This window comes from Bufo bufo, chromosome 9, assembly GCF_905171765.1.
Source record: "Bufo bufo chromosome 9, aBufBuf1.1, whole genome shotgun sequence".
Lineage (NCBI taxonomy): Eukaryota > Metazoa > Chordata > Amphibia > Anura > Bufonidae > Bufo > Bufo bufo.
The window spans coordinates 89,202,264-89,213,405 of NC_053397.1; positions in this window are offsets into that span (position 1 = coordinate 89,202,264).

The following is an 11,142-nucleotide window of genomic DNA, read 5'->3' on the forward strand; positions in this document are numbered from 1 at the left end:
GGGGCTTCGCTTTCCGCTTCTCTATGTCCCCACTTTCTGATCAGCCCAGGAGTCCAGCAACTGCTGGTGCCGCTTCTTCCTGAGGAGATCGTGTCGCTCGGAGGGGAATTCTTCTGCTCTGCTCCTGCTGCTGTTTTTTCTGACAAGATCCCTGTGCTGCTGACTGCCCTGAGGTCTTCGGTCTGGTAGGACTGCTAACCCCTTCCTAGCCCCTAGCGTGGACGGCCATACCCTTTTTTTGCCAACATGTTGTCACGGAACCATGAACCAGACGTACAACAAGGGATAAGTGAAAATAAGAAGGCTTTATTGAAAATAAAGCTGTAAAGCAAAAGTCCAAACGGATGGCGAAACCGAAGCAGAGTCTTTGCGAAGCCAGAGGTCAGGAACCAGAAGGGTAGTCAGACGAAGCCAGGATCAGGAACCAGCAGGGTAGTCAGACGAAGCCAGGATCAGGAACCAGCAGGGTAGTCGGACGAAACCAGGATCAGGAACCAGCAGGGTAGTCGGACGAAACCAGGATCAGGAACCAGCAGGGTAGTCGGACGAAACCAGGATCAGGAACCAGAAGCAGCAGCAGTCTAGAAGCATGTGAACACAGGAGGACCAAGCAAGGAACTGAAGCCACAGACCTCCTATATATATGAGCTGGGCATCCAGCTCCTCCCAGTGGGAAGGAGGAGCCGCAGGGTGGGAGGCTACAAGAAACCCAGAAACCAAGATGGCCGCCAGCACATGTCAAACGAAGGAGAACAGCAAGAAGGTAAGACCATGACACATGTCCGACCCCTCAGGGGCCTCTGGGTCCTGATATCACGCCTGCACCGCCTGTGATGCACCCTTTCCACGGGGGCAATCAGACCCGCATTGCTCTGCATGCCAGGTTCCAATACAGGGTCCGCCACTTGCTGTGCCGCCCCCTGTCCTCTTGGATCCTCCTGAATGGGCAAGATCCCTGTCCCAGGCCGTGGAAAGCCTCACTAATGTCGTGGGCCGCCTTGCGAATGCACAGCCTGCCACGCAGCCTGATACACCCCCTGCCGTACCCTCCGGGTCCGCTACATTGGCCGACCCATCTGGGTCCCTCGCTCCCAGTGACGCCTCCAGGGCCCGGCACCCCCAGAAGTGGTCCAGGGCAGAGTGCGTGTCATCCTTGAATGCATCCCTGTCACCTCCAAGGGTACGGTCTCAGTCGGGCCCCTCCTCCTCACAGGACATGCCCTCGGAGGGAGAATTAGTGGATTCGGATTGGGATATGGACTCTGCTTTACCGTCCAAGCTGGCCTCTGCTGTGGGCCTTCTCATTACCAACATTCGTGACACCTTTAAAACTCACGATGACCCTCCCAGCTCTGACAAGGCCGGTGTGTCCTTTTTCCGCCCCAAACAGGCGTCCACAGTATTCCCTCTCCATGCCGACTTCTCGTCGGTAGTCTCTAAGGCTTGGTCTCGCCCTGATGCCCGTTTTACCCCCCCTTAGAAGTTGGATATCTGTTATCCCTTCCCGGCAGATTGCATCTCCACTTGGGCGTCTCCGCCTAAGGTTGACCCTCCCGTGGCCCGCTTGTCTAAAAGCACGGCCATTCCTGTGGCGGACGGCTCCTCTCTTCAGTCCGCTGAGGACCGGCGCATGGAATCCCTTACAAAGGCCATATTTGCCGCCTCCGGTTCAGCCCTCAGGCCGGTCTTTGCTTCCGCCATGGCCGGAAAAGCGGTTTCGGAATGGGTTCCCAGCTGGAGCAGGAACTTGATTCGGACGTCTCCATTCAGGACCTCCGTGCTTTAGCCCAGCTCCTTGTTCAGGCAGGGAAATTCATTTGTGAGGCCTCCCTTGATGCAGGTGCCCTCATGGCCCGTTCCTCTGCTCTGGCCATTTCAGCTAGGAGAGAACTTTGGCTAAAGGTTTGGACGGCGGATGCCGCTTCCAAACGGTCGCTTGCTGCCCTTCCCTTCGCGGGCTCCCGCTTATTCGGGACCCGCCTGGACAAGATCATTTCTGAAGCCACGGGGGGGAAGAGCACCCATCTTCCCCAGCCTAGGACCAAGAGCACCATTCAAGGCCGTCCCGGTTTCTCTCGCTTTAGGTCCTCCCGCAGGGCCTCCGGTCCTCGATCCGCGTCCGGTCCGTCATCTAATTCTTCCCAGGACAGATGTAAAAAGCCTTTTTTTCGGACTCAACCCTCCTGGCAAAAGTCCCAGCCTGCTCGCCCTCCCTCGGCCAAGCAGACCCCCGCCTGAAGGTGCGCCCCCACCCACCCGGGTGGGGGGACGACTCCTCCTGTTCAGGGACATCTGGCAGGCGCACGTCTCCGACGCCTGGGCTCTCGAAGTTGTATCTTCCGGATACAAAATCGAATTCGCGTCCCTCCCTCCGGTTCGCTTCTTTGGCTCCCGTGTCCCGAGGGACCCCCAGTGTGCGGCCGACTTCTCTGAAGCCATTCGCACCCTTCTGGAAAAAGGAGTGATCACTCCCGTTCCTCTAAAGAACCGATTCAAGAGGTTCTACTCTAAACTTTTTGTGGTCCCCAAAAAAGAAGGTTCGGTAAGACCAATATTGGACCTCAAACGGTTAAACCGTTTTCTCAGTCTTCGGCGGTTCAGGATGGAGTCCCTCAGATCCGTGGTGGCCTCTCTGGAAAGAGGGGAGTTTCTGTCGTCTATCGACATCCAGGATGCTTACCTTCACGTCCCGATCGCTCGGTGTCACCAGCGTTTCCTTCGCTTTGCGGTGGGGAACGACCATTATCAATTTGTCGCCCTCCCCTTCGGCCTGGCGACGGCTCCTCGGGTGTTCATCAAGATCCTTGCCCCTGTCCTGGCCTTGCTCCGCTCCAGGGGCGTTTTTCTACTTCCCTACTTGGACGATCTGCTCATCAAGGCTCCTTCCTTTTTCCAGACGTCCACCAGCGTAACCCTTACGCTGCAAACCTTGGAGCGGTTCGGTTGGATAATCAACCTTCCCAAGTCCTCGCTTACCCCATCCAGACAACTCGTCTTTCTGGGGATGCTACTGGATACAGAAGCGGCGGAGGTTCGGCTCCCACCGGAAAAACGTCAGCTCGTTCACCGTTCGATTCTGACCCTGTTTCTCCACCGCCGTTCGTCCTTCCGGTCCAGCATGCGGGTATTGGGACAGATGGTGTCCTGTTTCGAAGAGATTCCTTTCGCGCAATATCACTCCCGCATCTTCCAGACGGCAATTCTGTCTGCCTGGGACAAGTCTCCGGAGAGTCTGGACCGGCCCTTCCCCCTTCCTCCCCATGCTCGGACCTCCCTCCTCTGGTGGTTACGGACTCCCCTCCAGGGAAAATACTTTCTGCCGATGTCCTGGTTGGTGGTTACCACCGATGCCAGTCTGCAGGGTTGGGGGGGGGTGTTTCCTCCCCGGTCCGTCCAGGGCACTTGGTCTCCATCGGAGTCCAAACTACCGATAAATATTCTGGAACTGGGCGGCGGACTTCCTCAGCCGGACGACGATCGACCCGGGCGAGTGGTCTCTGCATCCCGACGTGTTCGAGTCCATTTGCCTCCGTTGGGTTCGTCCGGATGTGGATCTCATGACCTCCAGGTTCAACCACAAGCTCCCCACCTTCCTGTCCAGGTCCAAGGATCCGAGGGCGTACGGCGCCGACGCTCTCGTTCTTCCGTGGATGCAATTTTCCCTCCTGTACGTGTTTCCGCCCCTCCCTCTTCTGCCACGGGTTCTCCGGAAAATCGCGTCAGAGGGCATGCCTACGGTTCTGATAGCCCCGGATTGGCCTCGCCGGCCTTGGTACGCCGATCTAATGCTGCTCCTGGGAGACGCGCCTTGGCCGCTGCCTCTAAGAGAAGACCTCCTCTCTCAAGGGCCGATCTTCCACCAGCATTTAGGGTCGCTACGTTTAACGGCATGGCTATTGAGACCGCAGTTTTAACGCAACAGGGTTTTTCGGCAGATGTGGTTCGTACCATGATCCGCGCACGAAAGCCGGCCTCGTCCAGGATTTATTACCGGACCTGGCAATCTTACCTGGGTTTTTGTGAGAATCTGGATGTTCATCCCCTTTTGTTTTTCCCTTCCCACGGTCTTGTCCTTCTTGCAGTCTGGTCTGCACCTGGGTCTGGGTCTCAGCTCGTTAAAGGGTCAGGTCTCGTCGCTTTCCATCCTCTTCCAGCGCCCTCTGGCCCCTCTCGGACCTGTCAAAACCTTTATCCAGGGAGTCGCTCACTCTGTTACCCCGTATCGCTCTCCCATTCCACCCTGTGATCTTAATGTTGTGCTTGCGGCATTCCAATCTACCCCCTTCGAGCCCTTGCGGAAGGTTTCTCTTCGCCTTTTGTCCTGCAAGGTCATTTTCCTTGTGGCCGTCACGTCCCTTCGACGGGTGTCTGAATTGGCGGCACTCTCTTGCACGGAGCCCCTTTTGGTCTTCCACCAGGATAAGGTGGTTCTCCGTCCGGTTCCTTCCTTCCGAAGGTGGTCTCCGCCTTTCACCTCAATGAGGACATCGTCCTCCCTTCCCTTTGTCCGTCTCCTTCTCATCCTCGAGAATGGGAGCTTCACCGCCTGGATGTTGTTAGGGCTCTGAAGATTTACCTGGAAGTCACCGGACCCTTTCGGCGCACGGATTCTCTCTTTGTGGTTCGGGAAGGTCTGCACAAAGGGTTGGCGGCGTCCAGGGTGTCTATTGCCCGCTTCATCAAGATGGCTATTGCTGAGGCTTACCGCGCCAAGGGCAAGGAGACGCCTTTTGGTGTTACCGCTCATTCTACCAGAGAGGTCGGTGCCTCTTGGGCTCAGAGGCATCGGGCTTCGGCTGAACAACTGTGTAAGGCGGCCACCTGGTCTTCCTTGCACACCTTCACCAAGTTCTACAGGGTGAACACCTATGCATCGGCGGATGCTGCTTTGAGCTGCCTGGTCTTGCAGGCGGCGGTTTCTTGATACCTCCGGTGGTTTTCGCCTTGGGCTGTAGTCCCTCCCCTCTTGGACTGCTCTTGAACGTCCCAAGGTTTTCTGTGTCTCCCAAGGAATTGGGCGAGAAAACAAGATTTTTGTATAACTTACCAGTAAAATCTCTTTCTCGCTCTCCCTTGGGGGACACAGCAACCACCTATTGTTCTGGTTTACCGTTACGGTTTAGTTGCCCCTGTCGGGTAGTTGACTTGTTTGGTTTTACATGGTTGGTCATTACCTTTCTTTCACTACTTGGACACGCAACTGGTAGCCTCTCTCTCCAGGCTGAGGGTATAGCTGCTGGAGGAGGGGCTTAACAGTTTTCACTTAGTGTCACACCTCCTAGAAAGTTGAGCTATACCCAAGGTTTCCTGTGTCCCCCAAGGAAGAGCGAGAAAGAGATTTTACTGGTAAGTTATACAAAAATCTCATTTTTACAGGTGAACTTATGCAGTACATTGTATTATACTGCCAGGCACTATAAGGCATTGCAGGCGGACCTGGGGCTCCTCATTAAGCCCCTCAGCACCTCACAATCTCATTTGCGGGGGTGTTGATGCCTGAGAGAGGAAGACCTATCTCTCTAGACCACTTCGATGTCACAGTTGCTATTAAACACGGCATCTGAGGGGTTAATCGGCCCAGATCAGTGCTTCTGCCAATCTGGGCCACTAGAGCAGGAGCCTAGTTGTCATGAGTGGGCCAGGCCTAAGTGAGGGTTATAAAAAGGTATATTGGCAGTCACTAAGGGGTTAATTGTGCTCCCTTTTTTTTTTTACATATAAAACAGCTGTAATTTTGCTACTGTTTAATCAGTGTACCAGATTAGTGTCTTCTCATCGTTTAAATAGGACTCATAATAACGTCTGCTAAATGACAGAGTGGGAAATACCTGTTCCTCGTCATTCGCGAGTCAGAAACAGTACATGAAATACCCCCGCTTAGTGCCCGCAGTTGAGCTAATGTCCCCATAATGTATGCCAGTATAAAATACCCCTATATAGTGCCCCAGTAAATGCCTTCATAGTGCTCCTCTCCCTATTCCCCATAGTGTCCCCCATAATATGCCAGTAAAAAAAATGCCCCTTCTTAGTGCCCCCAGCAGATGCCCCTATAGTGCTCCTCTCGCCCACAATGTGCCAGTAAAAAATGCCCCTTTCTTAGTGCCACCATATACCCCAATAGTGCTCCACTCCCCGATAGTGCCCACAAATAATGCCCCATAGTGCCGCTCTCCCCTATAGTGCCTCCCATAATGTGCCAGTAAAAAATGCCCCTTAGTGCCACCAAATGCCATAGTGCCCCCCATAATGTGCCAATACAAAAGGCTTCTTTAGAGCCCCCACTTCCCCATAGTGCCCCCAAATAATGCCCCTATAGTAACACCAGATGCCCCATAGTGCCTCTCTCCCCTATAGTGCCCCCCATAATGTGCCAATAATAAAAAAAAAGCCCATTTAGAGCCCCCAGAATGAATTAACTGACGTAGCAGAGGGGGCGGCGCCGTTAAACTAGGCTGTGCGACGATACTACATAGCGAGAAGGCGTGCTTAGCCTCTAATCTAAGGCAGGCTAGGCACTGCAGGGGGGGCGTTACTGGGCACAGAGGGTGAAGAATAATGCCCCTCTGGGCACCTTCAGGGTTCATTTGCATAATACAATGATCGCTTTTTTAGCAAAATTAAAGCATGAATATAAGAAAGAAAACCACTGCAGGAGATAAGGTATTTTATTAAACATAGCAATGGTGAAAGCTTAATATGGTCAAACCAGGTGACAGATTCCCTTTAACCCTTTTAGGACACAGCCTTATCTCACCTTAAGGACCAGGCCATTTTTTGCAAATCTGACCAGTGTCACTTTAAGTACTGATAACTTTAAAACGCTTTGACTTATCCAGGCCATTCTGAGATTGTTTTTTCGTCACATATTGTACTTCATGACACTGGTAAAATGAAGTAAAAATAAATAAATTTTTATTTATAAAAAAAAATACCAAATTTAACAAAAAAATTAAAAAAATGGCACATTTCCAAGTTTCAATTTCTCTACTTCTATAATACATAGTAATACCTCCAAAAATAGTTTACTTTACATTCCCCATATGTCTACTTTATGTTTGGATCATTTTGGGAATGATATTTTATTTTTTGGGGATGGCTTAGAAGTTTAGAAGCAAATCTTGAAATTTTTCTGAAATTTTCAAAAACCCAATTTTTAGGGACCAGTTGAGGTCTGAAGTCACTTTGCGAGGCTTACATAATAGAAACCACCCAATTATGACCCCATTCTATAAACAACACTCCTCAAGGTATTCAAAACTGATTTTACAAACTTTGTTAACCCTTTACGTGTTCCACAAGAATTAATGGAAAATAGAGATACAATTTAAAAATTTCACTTTTTTGGCTGATTTTCTATTTTAATAATTTTTTTCCAGTTACAAAGCAAGGTTTAACAGCCAAACCAAACTCAAGATTTATGGCTCTGATTCTGTAGTTTACAGAAACACCTCATATGTGGTCGTAAACTGCTATACGGGCACACGGTAGGGCGCAGAAGGAAAGGAATGCCATACAGTTTTTGGAAGGCAGATTTTGCTGGACAGTTTTTTTTGACACCATGTCCCATTTGAAGCCCCCCTGATGCAACCCTAGAGTAGAAACTCCATAAAAGTGACCCCATCTAAGAAACTACACCCCTCAAGGTATTCAAAACTGATTTTACAAACGTCGTTAACCCTTTAGGTGTTCCACAAGAGTTATTGGCAAATGGAGATGAAATTTCAGAATTTAAATTTTTTGGCAAATTTTCCATTTTTTCCAGTAACAAAGCAAGGGTTAACAGCCAAACAAAACTCAATATTTATTGCCCGGATTCTTTAGTTTACAGAAACACCTCATATGTGGTCGTAAACTGCTGTACGGGCACACGGCAGGGCGCAGAAGGAAAGAAATGCCATACGGTTTTTGGAAGTCAGATTTTGCTGGACTGTTTTTTTTTGACACCATGTCCCATTTGAAGCCCCCCTGATGCACCCCTAGAGTAGAAACTCCAAAAAAGTGACCCCATTTTAGAAACTACGGGATAGAGTGGAAGTTTTGCTGGTACTAGTTTAGGGTACATATGATTTTTGGTTGCTCTATATTACACTTTTTGTGAGGCAAGGTAACGAGAAATAGCTGTTTTGGCACCGTTTTTATTTTTTGTTATTTACAACATTCATCTGACAGGTTAGATCCGTGGTATTTTATAGACCAGGTGGTCACGGACGTGGCGATACCTAATATGTATACTTTTTATTTATTTATTTATTTATGTAAGTTTTACACAATGATTTCTTTTTTGAAACAAAAAAAAATCATGTTTTAGTGTTTCCATATTCTGAGCCATATTTTTTTTATTTTTTTGGCGATTGTCTCAGGTAGGGGCTCATTTTTTGCAGGATGAGGTGACGGTTAGATTGGTATTATTTTGGTGGGTAAACGTTTTTTTGATCGCTTGCTAAAAAAATGGTTTATTTAGCAGTTTTTATTTTTTACGGTGTTCATCTCAGGGGTTAAGTCATGTTATATGTTTATAGAGCCGGTCGATACGGACGTGGCGATACTTAATATGTATACTTTTTTTTTTTCCCCCTATTTTATACCAATTTTTTTAACTTTATTTGGGGGAAATGACGTTTTTGTTTATTTTTACTTGAAACTTTTAATTTTTTTGGGGGAAAACTTTATTTTTTCAACTTTTTTTTTTTTCACTTTATTTTTTGTCCCACTTTGGGACTTGAACTTTTGGGGGTCTAATCCCTTTACAATGCATTCCAATACATCTGTATTGGAATGCATTGGCTGTATGAGTAATACAGTGTGTATTACTCATGCAGCTTCCGGCCTGTGAGATCCATGGGGCTGGATCTCACAGGCTTGTCACCGGAAGGCAGCGCGATGCCTTCCTTAGGCATCGCACTGCCTTCCATGCCATTGGGTCCCCCCTACAGCCGCATGGGGACCCGATGGCACCGCCGCAACCGCAGGTAAAAGCCGCAAACTGCAGGTCTGAATTGACCTGCGGTTTGCGGCGATCGCTGACACGGGACCCCCCCGCGCATTTAGCCAAGGTGCCTGCTCAATGATTTGAGCAGGCACCGGGTTCCAATCATCGGGCGGCGGTGATCGGAACAACACAGGACGTACCGGTACGTCTTGTGTCCTTAAGTACCAGGACAACATGCCGTACCGGTACGTCATGTGTCCTGAAGAGGTTAAGTAAGTCTCCAGACTCTGATTAGTGTCCCACGATCCGAGACCACGTCAGAGGGAATGCCATGAAGTTTCACAATGTTGTCAACAAACACTTGTGCAAGTGTTTTAGCATTAGGTAGGCCAGAGAATGCTATAAAGTGCACCATTTTACTAAAGCGATCAACTACCAACAGAATAACTGTCTTTCCTGATGAATTAGGTAGATCCAGGGGCGGACTGAGCGGTCGGGCACTTCGGACGTGGTCCGAGGGCCCGGCCGGGAAGGGGGCCCGCCAGCCGGCCTTTGGGGTGTGCGGAGGGCGGAAAAAAATGAATGACCTTTTTTTTTTTTTGCACCTGTGACCTACTTGAACCCGCCGCCCGCCCTGCGTGTGCCGGTGTTCCGAAATTTTTTGCTACCCACGTCACTTCCGGTAGTGACGTGGGAGGTGTGTCTCTCACCTCGGCTTCTCATTGGCTCTGCCGGGGGTTTGTCGGCGGAGGATTCACCCATAGCGTGAACGCGCCCAGGGTAGCAGAAAATTCCGGACCACTGCGCATGCGCGATAAAACACGGCCGAAGGCAGCAGAAAATTCCAGCCCACTGCGCATGCGCGAAGAAGACCGACCGAAGAAAGCAGAAAATTCCGGCTTCGCGCATGCGCAGTAGGCCGGAATTTTCTGCTACCTTCGGCTCCTACTGCGCCGAGCCGTCTTTCCTAGCGAGCCGAAGGTAGCAGATCATTCTGGCCCACTGCGCATGCGCGAAAAAGGACGGTTTGGCTCAGGCGCAGTAGCGCCGAGTCAGTTAACAATAAAGTTTAACAAAATTCAAATATCTAGACCTCTTCAGCACCTCTGTGACGTTTACTTGACAGTATTATGTCTATATTGTGGAAGATAGTTTTAAGGAAATGAAATAAAGATTTAAAGTGTTATATTAGTCAGCACTTCAAGCTAGACGTAATGTGGTCTGAGTGACCAATTAAGAAAAATACTGTGAACGTGCCGAAGGTAGCATAAAATTCCGGCCCACTGCGAATGCGTGAAGCCGGAATTTTCTGCTACCTTCGGTCGTCTTCTTCGCACATGCGCAGTGGCCCGGAATTTTCTGCTACCTTCGGCGCGTTCACGCCACTGCCCAATTTTGAATGTTATTTTATAATAATTATTATTATTAGTTATTTATAATAATGTAGCTTCGCTTGTGTTGGCAAAAATCCTTGCACCGGCCCTGCCTGCAGCTTACCGAGTCCCGCCCATCCCCAGCCTGCTGCTTGTGATAGGTAGCCCGGCCGCCACTGGCACTGCCCTCTGCCTCAGCAACATGGGATCAGGGCAGGCCACGGGGGCGTGACGAGCGGTGCCTCGGCGGCGGGAAGCAGGAGACAGGAGTGCAGCCGCAGGTCCTACCTAGAGGTGAGCTGACTGACTGTCTGTGTGTCAACCGCCCTCAGCCCAGAGCCCCAGATTGAAGACGCTGAGCGCAGGTCACACAGCCAGCAGCAGGAGACAGCTGGACAGGAGAGTCAACTCAGCCTCAGGACAGCTGTTAGGGTAGGTGGTGACGTGGTGTGATGATGATGATGATGATGATGAATCATACAGTGTCTGTCTCAGATGTCTGAACTCTGGACTGAAGTCTGTCGGTGATCTTCTAAGTTGTAAATGATGAGAGAAATCTTCCATTAAATGCAGGCAGGCAGTGGCCTAGCTAGCAGCCATGAAAATGTACCAAGGGTATGGGCAGGCACAGCAGCATCCATTAAATGCAGGCAGGGGGGCCTAGCTAGCAGCCATGATAAAAATGTACCAAGGGCAGGCACAGCAGCATCCAACTAAGTGGCCTAGCGCTCATCTTCTCAGAGAAGATGAGCGCTAGGGCCTAGGCCACTTAGTTGGATGCTGCTGTGCCTGCCCGTGGTACATTTTCATGGCTGCTAGCTAGGCCACTGCCTGCATTTA